Here is a 13,680-nt window from a genome sequence, read left to right on the forward strand (position 1 = left end):
CAGAAATTCATCGCACCGAATCGCGTTATGTAATCACCTGCTTTTAATATTTCAGACGTGAAGGCCGAACGTTTGACGTGTGTCTTGCACGAACCATGTGCTGTAATTACCGCCTTAACCGTAGTCATGCCCACTTCGGGAACCATGGAAAACGGCCGTGTTCCATTAAGTGGTCCTGCGAATCGGGATACCATTAACTGTGGAACAGAAATGGACATCTCGGGCATAAATCAGAGTCTTGGCCCTCCTTGTGTTCAGGCGGCTAGGGCTATCCAATCTATGGGTGGTCCAAAAACTGTTAAAGGAGAAATCCTCACTGAGACTATAAATACGACTAGCATCCTACTCCACAGAAGTTAACAGAGTACGCTCTGATGTTTTAAGCAAGCCTCGGACCTATGGGAGTGAATTTGAATTTGATAGTGTGCTAATAATAATAATAATAATAATAATAATAATAATAATAATAATAATAATAATAATAATAATAAGCTAATAATAATAATAATAATACAAAGAAGCAGAGTAAGATTTACAAGACAATGGATAAACCCAATTTTAAAGGCAACAGGCGTAAAGGCAAAAAATGGCCAGAGTATTAGTTGCAAATAGAACACCGTAGAAACTCGGTTCATTCATAGAGCTTTACAGAATGAACGCTCAAATCAATCACAGTCTATGATGAAAACATATGATTAAGCTGTTTCCTAATTTGATTGTGGTGAAAGTTAAGAGACCGCAAGCAAGGACGCATGTACCCCCGAGGAAGACATGGGAGTTTTGATAGCGAGCACCAAATTTTTCCATGTCGTGTGCACAGTTGTGTTAAGGCTGGGTCACACTTGGCGATTTTATAGCAGCGAGTCAGCTAGCAACGAGTACTCGCTGTTTAAATCGCTCAGTGTGATTAAAAAAGTCGCTACTCGCCGTAAGCCCAGCGAGAAGGAAAATCGCTACGGGAAGAGTTGGACATGTTTAAATTTTCTCGCTGCTAGCTAGTCACGTGATCATCACGCAGCGACTCATCGCCTTGTGTGACAGCGTAATCGCTGATAGAGGAAGTGCACGGTAGCGAGATGTTTTAGCTCAAAACACCTTATAAATATACTTTTCAGTGTTATCATTTAAAATGAGTATTATAAAGTGGTCAGGTGATCAGATAATACAATTTCTGGAGGTTTTACGGAAGTATGAGGTCCTGTGGGACGTTTCGACTTCTTATTACATGAAAGGAGATCGTATAGACAGTGCTTATTCTAAAATTATCAGTGAATTGAACGAGTTGGGATTTACGGTTACGCTAGATGTGGTCAAGAAGAATATTAAAAAAAACTAAAACACGCAAACAGAGCAGACATTAGGCTGTCACCACTTGCCAAGCATCGTAGTGTTATTTCCAGTTTTATCCTGTATGAGATCGCCATACGCAATTTCGCATTTTGCTTTACAGTAAATGTTGTAATCTTTTCAAGCAAGTCATCGAATTTGCGAGGGCTCATTCTTAGAACATTGCGGTACGCTTTCGGATCTTCTGCAGAAAGCTCTTGCATTAGTCTGTTGGAGGCTCCAAGCTTACCCCCCCCCCCCTCCCCTTTCTATGCAGTCTCTCACCCATTTACGTTTTCTTGATTCTTTCGTCAACACTATCAATAATTCGCGACTGACCTCATGCACTGCAAGTCTCAACAAACGTCTTATAATATTACACCGCAATCCAACAGACGACATTATTATAAAACACCACGAAAATTACACAAAACTCAAAAACTAGTCTACTGAAACGCAGAAACACAATGTTATCGCTGCTTGTACCTCTATATACTATCTCGCTTGAGTCTTTGTAATCTGACAAATTCTCGTAGCGATTTCACTATCAGCGAGAACTCGCAACTAGAACTAGCAACAAGAATATCGCCTAGTGTGACCTAGGCTTTACCCAGCTTGGCGAGTTTAACGCTGATTCTTTCGTAGAAGAACCAACTCCGTTTTGGTCTCAAGTAGCGTGCATTCAAGATTAAAATTAACATTTTCTCGATAGATTTCTTTCTTGGCTCATAGTTAGCGCTGAACCGTATAGTTGAATAGCTCAGAACAAAAGGTTATATAAGTAAAAATAATAATCGTGTCTTCGAGATATATCCATCATTGAATCGGGTTATGCCATCTTACAACCTCTACAAGCGTTACATCTCTAAATTACATATCTTTGTTTTAAGGAAAGGGTAGGAGTAAAGAACGGCAGGGGTAGGTCATGGCATGGGCCTGTAAACAGACTGGAACAGATGTACAATAGGATGTTCTGTGAGATGCTGGGATCTTTGGCCGCACAGACAGGTAAACAGTTGGTGACGAGCTCGCCGCATGCTATGGTGACAGCGCGGTACTGCCCAAATGGCAAACATACCCCGAGTGTTCACAACAACATTGTACCTGACCACACTTCTACACGATGCTTTCCGAACTGAGCGTAGTCACGCTGACGCGAGCAGGTAGGCTGCCGTTCTCTCCCCGTGGGAGATGGTATGAGATCGGCGGATGCAGAGTACAGGAGGTTCCAGCCTATTAGTAGCCTCGGCTAGTCCATGGTCGGACAGCTCTGCTTTCCTTCCGACCAACCGAGCAGAGGAGCGCCTCTGCTAGTCCCCACCGTCGCCTGTCCTGAGAATGGTTTTCCATTCTCCTGCACTATGGCGAATGCCGGGACAGTTCCTAGTATAGGCCACGGTCGCCAACCCCCTCACCTTCTCCGAACATCTTCACCGTGGCAAAATTCCCTGGCCTGAGAGACGGCGTCACCGTCTAGGAGACCCACCATCCCCTTCAGGGACGGAATGAAAAATAGTAGTAGTAGAAGATGGTACGATCCCGCTAGTGCAGCTGCAGAACCTAGCAACTAACAGTAGTAGTTACCTAGAAAATAGGGTGGCATTGAGGGCTACAAACAGAAAGAAAAAAAAACAGGCCATGGCCTGATGATAAACACCATCCATCAAAGAATCATAATAAATCAAAAGAAAGGACAAAAGATGTCTGACTGGCGATAGTGGTAATAATATACCGCACTGCACAAGGAAATAAAGGAGATGGCATCCATAAACAACTCGCTAATAAAGACAACTCAATGGTATTTCGAAAGTGACCAAAGAAGTGAACAGCCATATATCGATTTATCTTTACGTAAACAAGCAGACAGTGGACGTGACCTGACCTGACACCCACTCAACAGAGAATCACGAGTAGCAGACACGAGAGTGGAACAACCTCAGTGATCGCGTGCTAGTGTCGACCCTCCATATATGTCATGTTCCACATCTCTCCACGACTGTCTTCAGTCCTTATACAATTCAAGACCGGGCTTTTGTAATAAAATATCCTACAATGTCGTGTTTCGATCACTCCCTCAACCGACATGCTAATTCACATTGACATAATTTAAAATTACGTAAGTGAACACTTTCTTTCTTTCTTTCTTTCTTTCTTGGTTTTTCTACATTTGGATTCTGGATCAGTAGAAGTGTGTCCGACTAATAATTCCAAGTTTGCAGGTTCGAATTCGGCTGAAGTAGTCATTGCACTTGGTTCAGGGACTGGCCGCAGATTTCTTCCATGCCAGCATCGATGCCATTGTGTACCGCTGGAACAACTGCTCGGGCAAGAATGGTGATGGTGAATAGTAATGCGAATCAGTGCCATGTTACTCTGTATAGCCTACTTACATCTGTCTGTAAAATGAAGTTTCTCCGACCGAACACTTGTTACCTTATATTATGTAAAGCGCCCTTTGTACTTTGATACTGTCCGGTTCCATGGCTAAATGGTTCGCGTGCTGACCTTTGGTCCAAAGGGTCCTGGGTTCGATTTCTGGCCGGGTCGGGGATTTTAACCTTCATTGGTTAATTCCAATAGCTCTGAGGCTGTGCGTGTACCGTCTTCGTCATTAGAATTCATTATAGGTAGGGCCCCATCATCATAGATGCGCAGGTCGCCTATAAGGCGTCTACTCGAAAGACCAGCACCAGGTCTCCTCGGAGGCCACACGCCACGCCATTATTATTTTGAAACTTGCGCATTTTAATGACATTCAAAGGAAATTTTAGTATTTCTGTTCTGCAGTGCATTACTCGCATCTTGCTATTTGTTTTACGTCGCATCGTCACAAACAGGTCTTACGGAGACGAGGGGATAGGAAAGGACTAGGACGGGGAGTAAGCCACAATGGGCTTGCTTAATTAAGACACACTCGCAGCATTTGTCCGGTGTTAAAATGCGGAAACCACGGAAAATCATCTTCGGAGCCGCCGACGGTGGAATTCCAACGCACTAGTCACCCAAAGCACGTATCCAAGTCGCTCCATATTAATATTTTCGAAAACATTTCTATTAATATGTGACATTCCATCTTTATTTTCATATTTCAACGCAGAATATATATGAAAGATCGACTATTATCAAGATGAATGATACAGATTATTATGAATACTATATCAACGCTCATGTGTGCCAAACCTGAAGAATGGAGAAGGCGGTGACTTGGCTAAGCCTGGAGACAAACTTGATCCTATTATTTTGATGTTTTATATGCTTTATATTTCGTTGTCATTGTTTTTGGATTATTTACATGATTACTATTGGATATTTTAATCGTTTTTGTTAATGATATCCGTTGCAGAGGACTGTAGCGCGATATTTTAAGGGTTATTTACGTGTTTTGGTATTTTGTTTACAAGCATGGCAACCATATGTTGTGTTACTATATACTATACGCGCACTTTATCTTGAGCCCGGATCTCCATAGTAACGAATGGGAACTAGGGCTCAAGAAAAAGTGCGCGTACTATACGTGTGACGTGTGTGCTAAAAGGTTATGTTAATGATATATAGTCAACGCTATTCTGTATTACGGATTCATCTGCACGGTTGGTTTGTAGTTTATATCTTTTTAAGGTTCTTTCTGCTGCTTTACGTTGTCTATGGTAATTAATTTGTGGTACTATCTCTCACTTGGTGCTTATGATATTTGTTTATATGATTGCTACGGAGTGAGTAATGAAAAATTATTTGATATTTTATGTGAAGCTTTCTCTGACAGTATGTTTGATCAGTTTTTGGCGTTCATTCGTTGTTATTAAGTTAAATAATGTCGCAGCGTTTTGGTTCTATTTTTCTAACCTGTGACTTTACAGAGAAGTGTGGATAGCATTTTATAGTAACAAATCTAAAGGTTAGGGAACGTGCATTGTCTGTACGGTCGGTGATTGCATTACACAGTCTACGTATTGAACCTTTGTGTCCCAAGAAAGTATTGTCGTAGAGTTACCACATGAGGCCCCATGTTAATCGCAATGAGAAGCTCAAATATATATATTTTTGTCTCGCAGAGCCGACACGAGACAGGAAGGTTGCCACTTTCTTTCTCACGCTCTGAGATTTGACGTCACCCGCACGTGTCGAGGATGGACGGATACAGAATAAAGTGTGGGTTAAATAAATATATTTAATAAAAGGAATTAGCAGTGAACGTACTGTAATGAGTGTCCTGTAATTATCTGTGAGACAATTGGTCTTTAGTAATATAGATTTGAAATTGCTAAGCAATTTCCGAGAATATCTCGTGAAAGTCGCGCGTGTCTATTCGACCCACGCCACGTCGTCAGAATATAGTGCCTATCAAACGAGGTCATTTAACCAATCAATTTGGTACGAGATAATTTTAAATGTTCATGAATAATGTCCTTAGCAATTTAGCAAGTACTTGGTTACAGTTGAAACTGCTTTAAATACATTTCCACGAGGTCGGGAAATGTACGCAATATTTCTTGGCGGCAAGGAAAAATTCCTAAGAGAGGGGACGGAAAACTATAAATAAAGGGATGCGCCATCTTGAAATCACCCTACATTGAATCATTGGAGCTCGTAAGAGAAGGCCATACTGTTGAGTAAAATTGGTCGGCGAGTAACAGACTAAGTCCAACAGAAACTTAGATTTTGGCCGATGTGGCTGGGGTATTGTCTCCAAGTGTAGATAGTTTTTGTTTATTACAGTATTAATCATATGTAAAGGCGGTCCTCTCAACGCCGTAGTAGTATTAGTGCAAACAGCATTGTGTCGTAAAAGAAAAAGAGTATTTCGTGTGCGGGCGACAGTCCAAACATTCGTGTTCGGTCCGCGAAAATATCGAGTGAAGGGTATTTCTTTGTTTGTGCCTTTATTTCAGGAAAGAAATATGAATAACACAAAATGAGAAGCCGGAAGTGTTAAAATGGCTAAATAAACATCGGAGGGTTGCTGGTGAGCTAACATGGAAGTTGACGTGCAGTTAAAATAGGTGGAAGTGCCACTATCACCGCCTAGGTATCTGTTTTATGATGTCACACTTATATTTTGTAATGGGTATTTATGACTCAATTTGGTCACCCATTTGTTTCGTGAATGTCAGAAAATATGACGAACGGTTATTTGTTTTTCATGCTTGGACAAATTTTATAAATTATTACGAGTACCGTGTAATGTGTTGTAAATAGTCAATTTGAGGGTTACGAAGAGATATTAACGTCTAAAGTAGATCGTCATTTCCGTGAGCTTATTTCCTGTATTTTGTGGTGTCAAGTTAAGATTTTTTTATCTGACGTAAAATTTTTCTGTTTGAATTATGACGGAGGTGGTGCAAGAGATCCGTGGTTTCCCATTTTCAATCGGGTGTAGGCGCGCTGTCGCGTTGAGCAGTGTAAATCTGTGAATATCTGTCACGAAGGTACTGCTATTTCTATGTCCGTTTAAACTGTGTCTGATTGACAATAAATAACAGTAAAGTTTGTCAGCCATTTTTGTGAAATCCAGTTCAGAAATACTAGGTCACGTTATGCGAAGATGTTTTATTATTAGAGTATTGTGTGTAATTATGCGTTGTGGATTCTAAGGATTATTGTTCCATTCTTTTTGTCATTCAGATTTGTCGCGTCTGAGGCAAGAGGTTCAAGTCTTGTTAGATGTGTGTTGATGTAGGATTTTTGTGAATCAGGTGGTTGGAAGTCTGTAATTATGCCGGGAGACTGCGTGAACCCGAGGAAGATATTTGTATAATGTTGAGATGAAAATCGTGAGGGAATCCACGGAAGTGTCAGTTTGTGACGTGTATAATTATTGAATGACATCTTAAAGTAAATCTCTGCGCATAGTCTGTTTGGGCCAGGAATGTCGTATTTGTAATTTTATTAGCGAAATCGTAGATTTCATTTTTTGAGACCAGTTAAGCGTGAATATATAACAGGTGTTTTCAATCAAAGCTATGACAGCGGAGGGTAGCTCTTTAACAGACCAGCTGATCGGGAAGTTCGCCGCTGGGGGAGTAACTGTATCCGTGCGGTCTTTTACGTGTTGAAAATTAGATTGTATTCTTTAGAATGGAGTTCGTAATTCTGCAAGAACTAATTGAAAGTTTTCATCCATGAGTAACGTGAATGTTATTAGATAGCGTTCTATAATATTAACTTGTTTAACCGAGATCTGAAGGTATATTTGAAATCACGGAAGTAAACTATAACGAGCGAAGTTTACCCATTTCCAAGGTATCCAAAATAGAGTGTTGGTAGTAGTCATTGATTTATTTTTGAGGGGTGCACAAAGCCTTATTTAAATGTCATGATGGGATGTGACAGTATTTGATTTACGTTTTACGTCGAGTTACTTATGCAGATTTTTAGTACTTAATAATTAGGGTTATCCAATTGTTAATAATTGCTAGTGTTAGATTAAACTTATGGTGTGATGTCATGAAACAAGATATAATACTGGAAATAAATAATATGTAAATTTTTTCCAGCTGCACGATATCAAGCAACGATTAACATTATAAAATATAATTACATCAGAATTTGAGTAGGGATTTGTTAAAGAAACCATTCGTCCGCGGAGATAGAATTTGTTGTTATTTAGGATTTATAAAATGATTTCAATTTATTAAATTATTGAACTCAGTGGAAACCGCATTTGTGAAATAACTTAAAGCCAAGTGAATAACTTGAAGGTGTATTCTGGAAATCTTAATTTATTTTGCTGGGGAAAAGAGTCCAGAGTTCGTGTTACGAGGGCTGGACCATCACGAATCATTATGATGGTACATGTAGTTTCACATGGAAGCCGATTTAAGGATTTCCAGACTTTGTTTTCTTCATTCTTAATTTGTGACAATAGTTTCTAGTAAGGATGCCCATCAGACAGTTAAGGCAAAGCTTCTCAAACCAGTATACCTGTCCTCTGCGTTATAATTAGTGTTGCGTTGATTGGACAAGATGAGGTCAAATTATAATGTTAATTTATGAATTTTCCTCATTAATTGTTAAATAAACCACAAATTTTCTAGAGTTGATCTTTTATTTAAGTAGACAGATTAGATATACTGAAACCCGTCTTTTACCTCAGCAAGTGACGAAGAACCCGGTAACGACCCAAGAGACATATCTCATGCTAATTGCTGATAGGTAGGGAAGACAGGTATCCTTTATGGACCACCAAGGGTTCAGTATAGTGTTATTAATCTCAGTTTAATCGTACAGACTTGGTAGTCAATAAATTATAAGATCATAACCTGATAAGGAAAATCAAATTAACAAATCGCACGCTTGTTAACAACATCGTATTACATTTTATGACATGGAGACGGAATTCGTGAAAGCCAGTAATGAAGCAGCAGATTCTTCGAGTGTTGTAAATCATATTACAAGCTCCCAAAACAACTTAAGTTCGAATGGAAAGCCACCATTACCCTGTCCCCATTGCGGCAAGCACTACATAAAACTCAATACGCACGTAAGTCGATCTCGTCCTGATATCCATCGCAAAATAATAGTACAGAGGCAGCCTACCATAAACCACTCTGCCACTTCACAAGGTGACGAAACATACAATCACGAAGAATTTCGCTCTCAAAATGAGAGTAGAAAACCAATGGGACCAATAGACGAATATAAAAAGATCTTGTACCAGTGGAATTGTAAGTTTTCTTATGATATGAGCACAGACCCGTACGACCAACTGGATTTTTAAAATGGAACAGTTCCCATTTCTTGTATATAAGGAGATGGTCATAGGCAACCACATTCTCCCACGGTGACATGTAGCGCTGTTGATTTCGTGCGATACTTGGGTGAAAAGGCATGGAACTGGGATTGAACACCTCATCCAAGATTTTAAAACATTACCCGAAAATTCGAAATGCACAGACAGAAAGGTAGTCAGTCATGCGGACACAGTTCAGACATACAGCTTGAACAGGATAGCGCTGGAGTCACACATAGATTAGAATAATTTGTCTAACTTCTCTGTTTTTTGCAATGAATGCCAATGTTTGTCACAAATCTCACAAACATACTTTAGAAATGCGTGTGCATTACTTGAGAATAATTCTCTCTCTCTCGCGACCTCACAAAAATGGACTTTTCAGAACATATTTCATAACTCCTTCAAGAGTTTCTGACTGTGACTCATCAAATTCCGTTCGCATATTGTTGTTGAGCTCCTTAATGGCTGTTGGCTTGTTGACATATTTGTACTCGTTTACGTGCTCTTTGAGGCACTCTCAAAGAAAATTCAGAGTGGTCAAATCTGGAAATGGTAGAAATAATGGACCGCTGATATGGAAATAAAATTTTCGTAAATTCCATGCATTATATGGTGCCCAACTTTTCGGAATTTCCTTTGGAAGTTTGAAGAAAGAAAAGAGAATGTCACTGTAAAGTAAAAAAGTTAAGAGGTATGTGAACCCATGTGCGACTTTGTGCCACATTATATTGGACAGATTTTACACACTACGATGTCCAGAATCATGAAAACAGTGACAACAAAAACAACCACCAAGTGAACAGCTGCAAGGCAAAAGCTATTACTAGTAGATCGTCCCTTATTTCTTAGATCTCTCAATCAGCGGAAGGTTGCACCAAGGTGAATTGTAGCGATAACCAGAGCGGTCAGCAGTCCTGAGGGAGGAGATATTGATCTCGGTGAAGTAAGGACATTCCCACAGGAGCACTCAAAGTGGAGCCAACCACTTACACCGCAGAACGGAATTCCGGAGGAGGCGCTGAGCTTACAGCAAGGGAAGAGAACGAGCCCACTGTATCATTATGGCTTCGTGAGGACTATTACTACAACTTCCAATTTAAAGAAAATATCTTTATAGATAGAAACTAAAGATTCGTAGAGAAGGGGGTAATTAAAAAAAAATTGTAGAACAAATCGAAATCGTTTCTCAAAATACTTATCTTGGGGTGGCAAATCAATTGTTTTTGACGTAACGAGCACAGCAATCATTAGCAAACATTAAAGACGGCTTGAAGTTTTCCCCATCGCCGTTACATAACGTTAGGGTGAATATAGAAAAAAAAATGTTCCGGTTTGTAGTGGAAACTGCGCCCAGCATATTCTAGGGTCCGCTCGCTCCGAAGGTCAGTAATTCACTCTCTTCAAAATCCAGACCCTTGAAAAGTCGAACACATTTTCCGGTGAAACGTCAGTAGCTAGAAACCACATGGAAGTCCGTAAATAGGCTGTCTTCTATATGTATCGTGAAGTCGGCCGTGAAAGCCTAAGCTGTTATAATAACGTTACGTACATATGTACTATCAGCTCGAACTGCAGGAAATTTAATGTTTCCATAGGCTTTAGAAGTATATCCAAGATTGTCTTATTTGTAATCCTCTTCTAAATCTGTTAAAAATCAAACATAGATCATAGCCATTAACACATTAAAACTAGAGTTATGGAGTTTACAATATTAGCTATTAAAATTCAGAGAAGCTGCTCAGTTCAATATTCTAGGTGTGTTAAGGGTTGAGACCACACATGTAACGGTTATTTTCAAACCTCCCAAGCCCTAATATTAAACAAAAGGCAATTTAAAACTTTTTACATTATCTCCGCAATGGAAGCTAGCGCAAGCTAAATTTCAAGTTTGTACCATGCTAAACATTTCGAACAGACACACATTTCTGTTGATTTCATTCTCCAGTTTGGTATTCTTGTTTACTGTTTAAATGACGTATGTCTAGATGCTTTAAATTTTAAGAAATTAACTGTTTGTTGTAAATTACCATTCGTATGGAATATGCGAAGAAAAAAGTATCCTTCATAACGGATAGCTGCACATTATAGGGGGAGGGGCCAGCGAAAAGAAAACCGAATTAAGAGTTGAAAAATATATAAAGAGACTGGTTCAGAATTTACGTACTAAAAACACTGATTTATTATTGTAATCTAATATTTATGAGGTAATCCTTGTTCTACTAGTCAGCCATCCATCGTGGATTTTTCATCTTCCTCTCAAATTTCCCTTTTATAGCCTAATACACATATCTTGAATTCATATTTGGATGCCTTCGATGAGCTTACTCCTTTGGAAAAGGTGGTACTGTGTAGTCTTAATAATTGATCAAAAGTAACATTTTAAACTCAGTAGATTTTCCTATTTATTTCTTATTGCCTGAATTGAGTACGACATGTACATCCGCGTCTCTATAGGGTTATTGCTGAATGATAAGATGTAATACAACGTACCTCAACTTTAACGAACAGGGACACCATATGCCCACTATGATAAAACAATGATACATTCGTGGAAAACGTGACATTTCCTATCTTTCTCACAAATTTCCCTTTTATAATATAGATCTCTTGAATTCATAGTTGGTTAGCTTCGGTATTATTTCTAGTATGCATATCATGGATTGATTGATTGAGTTTATATGTACAAGCCAAAATATAAGAAATTACGGCCTACGCCATCTTCATGATGTCCGACTCGTTGGCTTAATCGTCAGTATTGTCTTTCGGTTCAGAGGGCCCTGGGTTCGATTCCCGGCCGGGTCGGGGATTTTAACCTTAATTGGTTAATTCCAGTGGCTCGAGGGCTGGGTGTTTGTGCTGTTCCCAACATCCCTGCAACTCACACACCACACATAACACTATCCTCCACCACCACAATAACACGCAGTTACCTACACACAGCAGATGCCGCCCACCCTCAGCGGAGGGTTTGCCTTACAAGGGCTGCACCCAGGTAGAGGTAGCCACTCGAAATTATTATTATTATATTCATGATTTTCTAAAAATGTACCTTTAATTATCATGTTTCAGTATTTTTAGAGTCAATCTCACAATCAGACTCCCCTCAGAATATATCACCACCATTTTCAGCCTTCTTACCGAACTACGAATATATTTCAGAAGTAGTAATTGATTTAATAGATACTCTTAAGTCAGTCTCTCTCTCTCTCTCTCTCTCTCTCTCTCTCTCTCTCTCTCTCTCTATCTATCTATCACACACACAATCTGCTCCGCGTTTATCAAGGAAGAAACATTCAGGTTTTTTTTTTTCTACGAATGGAGAAAAATCGAACAATTCTCCGCAACTCTCAGAGACATTTTAAAAGTTCTTGGTGACTCACTGAGGTATTTACACACTTCACTAGCTGATTCATCTTCCTTCTTTTCATAATTTCCAGAATATTATATTACATACTTCACTAGCTGATTCATCTTCCTTCGTTTCATAATTTCCAGAAACTTTATTATATTACAAAACTGATCAAAACGGAGTAATCCATCAATTATTACATCAGTTTCACTGTGATGATACTTGACGGTTTTTTTTTCTGCGTCTTCACAAATCATTTATTATTAACTAGGGGTTTAACGTCGAACTAACACTATTCGGTAACGCTGGGCTAGGGATGGTAATTAAGCAGCTGTGGCCTTAATTAAGGTACAGCCCCAGCATTTGTCTGGTATAAAAATTAGAAACCGCGAAAATTCATGAATGAACCCACCATCACCTAAATGTAAACCCACAGCTTCGCGAGCTCTACTACAGCCAACTCGCTCGGTATCCAAGTCACAACTTGAGTGAGTTTCATCCATTTACACGGTTGAAAATGGTCACTGAACAGACGTCAGAGATGCCTAGGTCAATGCAGTCACTCCAGCTAACGACGGAGCTATGAAAATATTAATGATCTCGTTTCAAAAAAAAAAATTCTCCGTCTCTGAAAGAGGACATTTATACAAAAAAAGCACGTTCTGGCGCTTTTTCTGAAGTTAAAAAGAGGACGCGTTCAGTAATATGAACACGTGGGGAAACAACGAATATCATTACCCGGATACAACTTATTATGAATAAATACGCGTTACCAGGGCTGCAAAATTACACATTCTGTGCAAATCAAGACTTCCTGTTTCTTATTACTGGTGCCTCAGTTTCATGGATTACAATATTACAATCGTTGTTTCTGGAAAGAAATTATGGCGTCCAGCTGGATGTCAAAGGTGCACCACATATGGGTATTTTAAATAATGCTAGTGGATATGAGGTTCTTATCGATGACTGATGAGTGGTTCAGTACTGAAGTGAAGTTAGTGAAAGTGTATCAGATACTAAAAGAGCAGAACTCGAAAAGAAGTGTAATTTCGAGTGGATGTTAAAAATTAGGTGATTATCTTCTCTTTAATGCAATATATCATCATCATCACCAGATCAATCTCCGGTTTGAAGTTAAGGCCTGCTCCATCGTCTTCCAAGTGTTTCTGTCTTGCACAGTTCTCGTCCACAACGGTCCTACGTTGGGCTCACTGTATCTGATCAGCTAGGCAATGGGGGTCCTATTTTTCCTTACTGCCTTTGTCCATTTATG

At 39.4% G+C, this 13,680-nt stretch overlaps 1 protein-coding gene across 3 annotated transcripts in view; it reads right to left on the reverse strand.

The window, feature by feature from the left end:
* The window catches only part of LOC136871959 (putative uncharacterized protein DDB_G0291608), a 609,035-nt gene that overhangs the window by 466,884 nt on the left and 128,471 nt on the right, over nt 1-13,680 (reverse strand). The window lies entirely within an intron of this gene.

The sequence above is a fragment of the Anabrus simplex genome, chromosome 4, assembly GCF_040414725.1.
Source record: "Anabrus simplex isolate iqAnaSimp1 chromosome 4, ASM4041472v1, whole genome shotgun sequence".
NCBI classification, from domain to species: domain Eukaryota; kingdom Metazoa; phylum Arthropoda; class Insecta; order Orthoptera; family Tettigoniidae; genus Anabrus; species Anabrus simplex.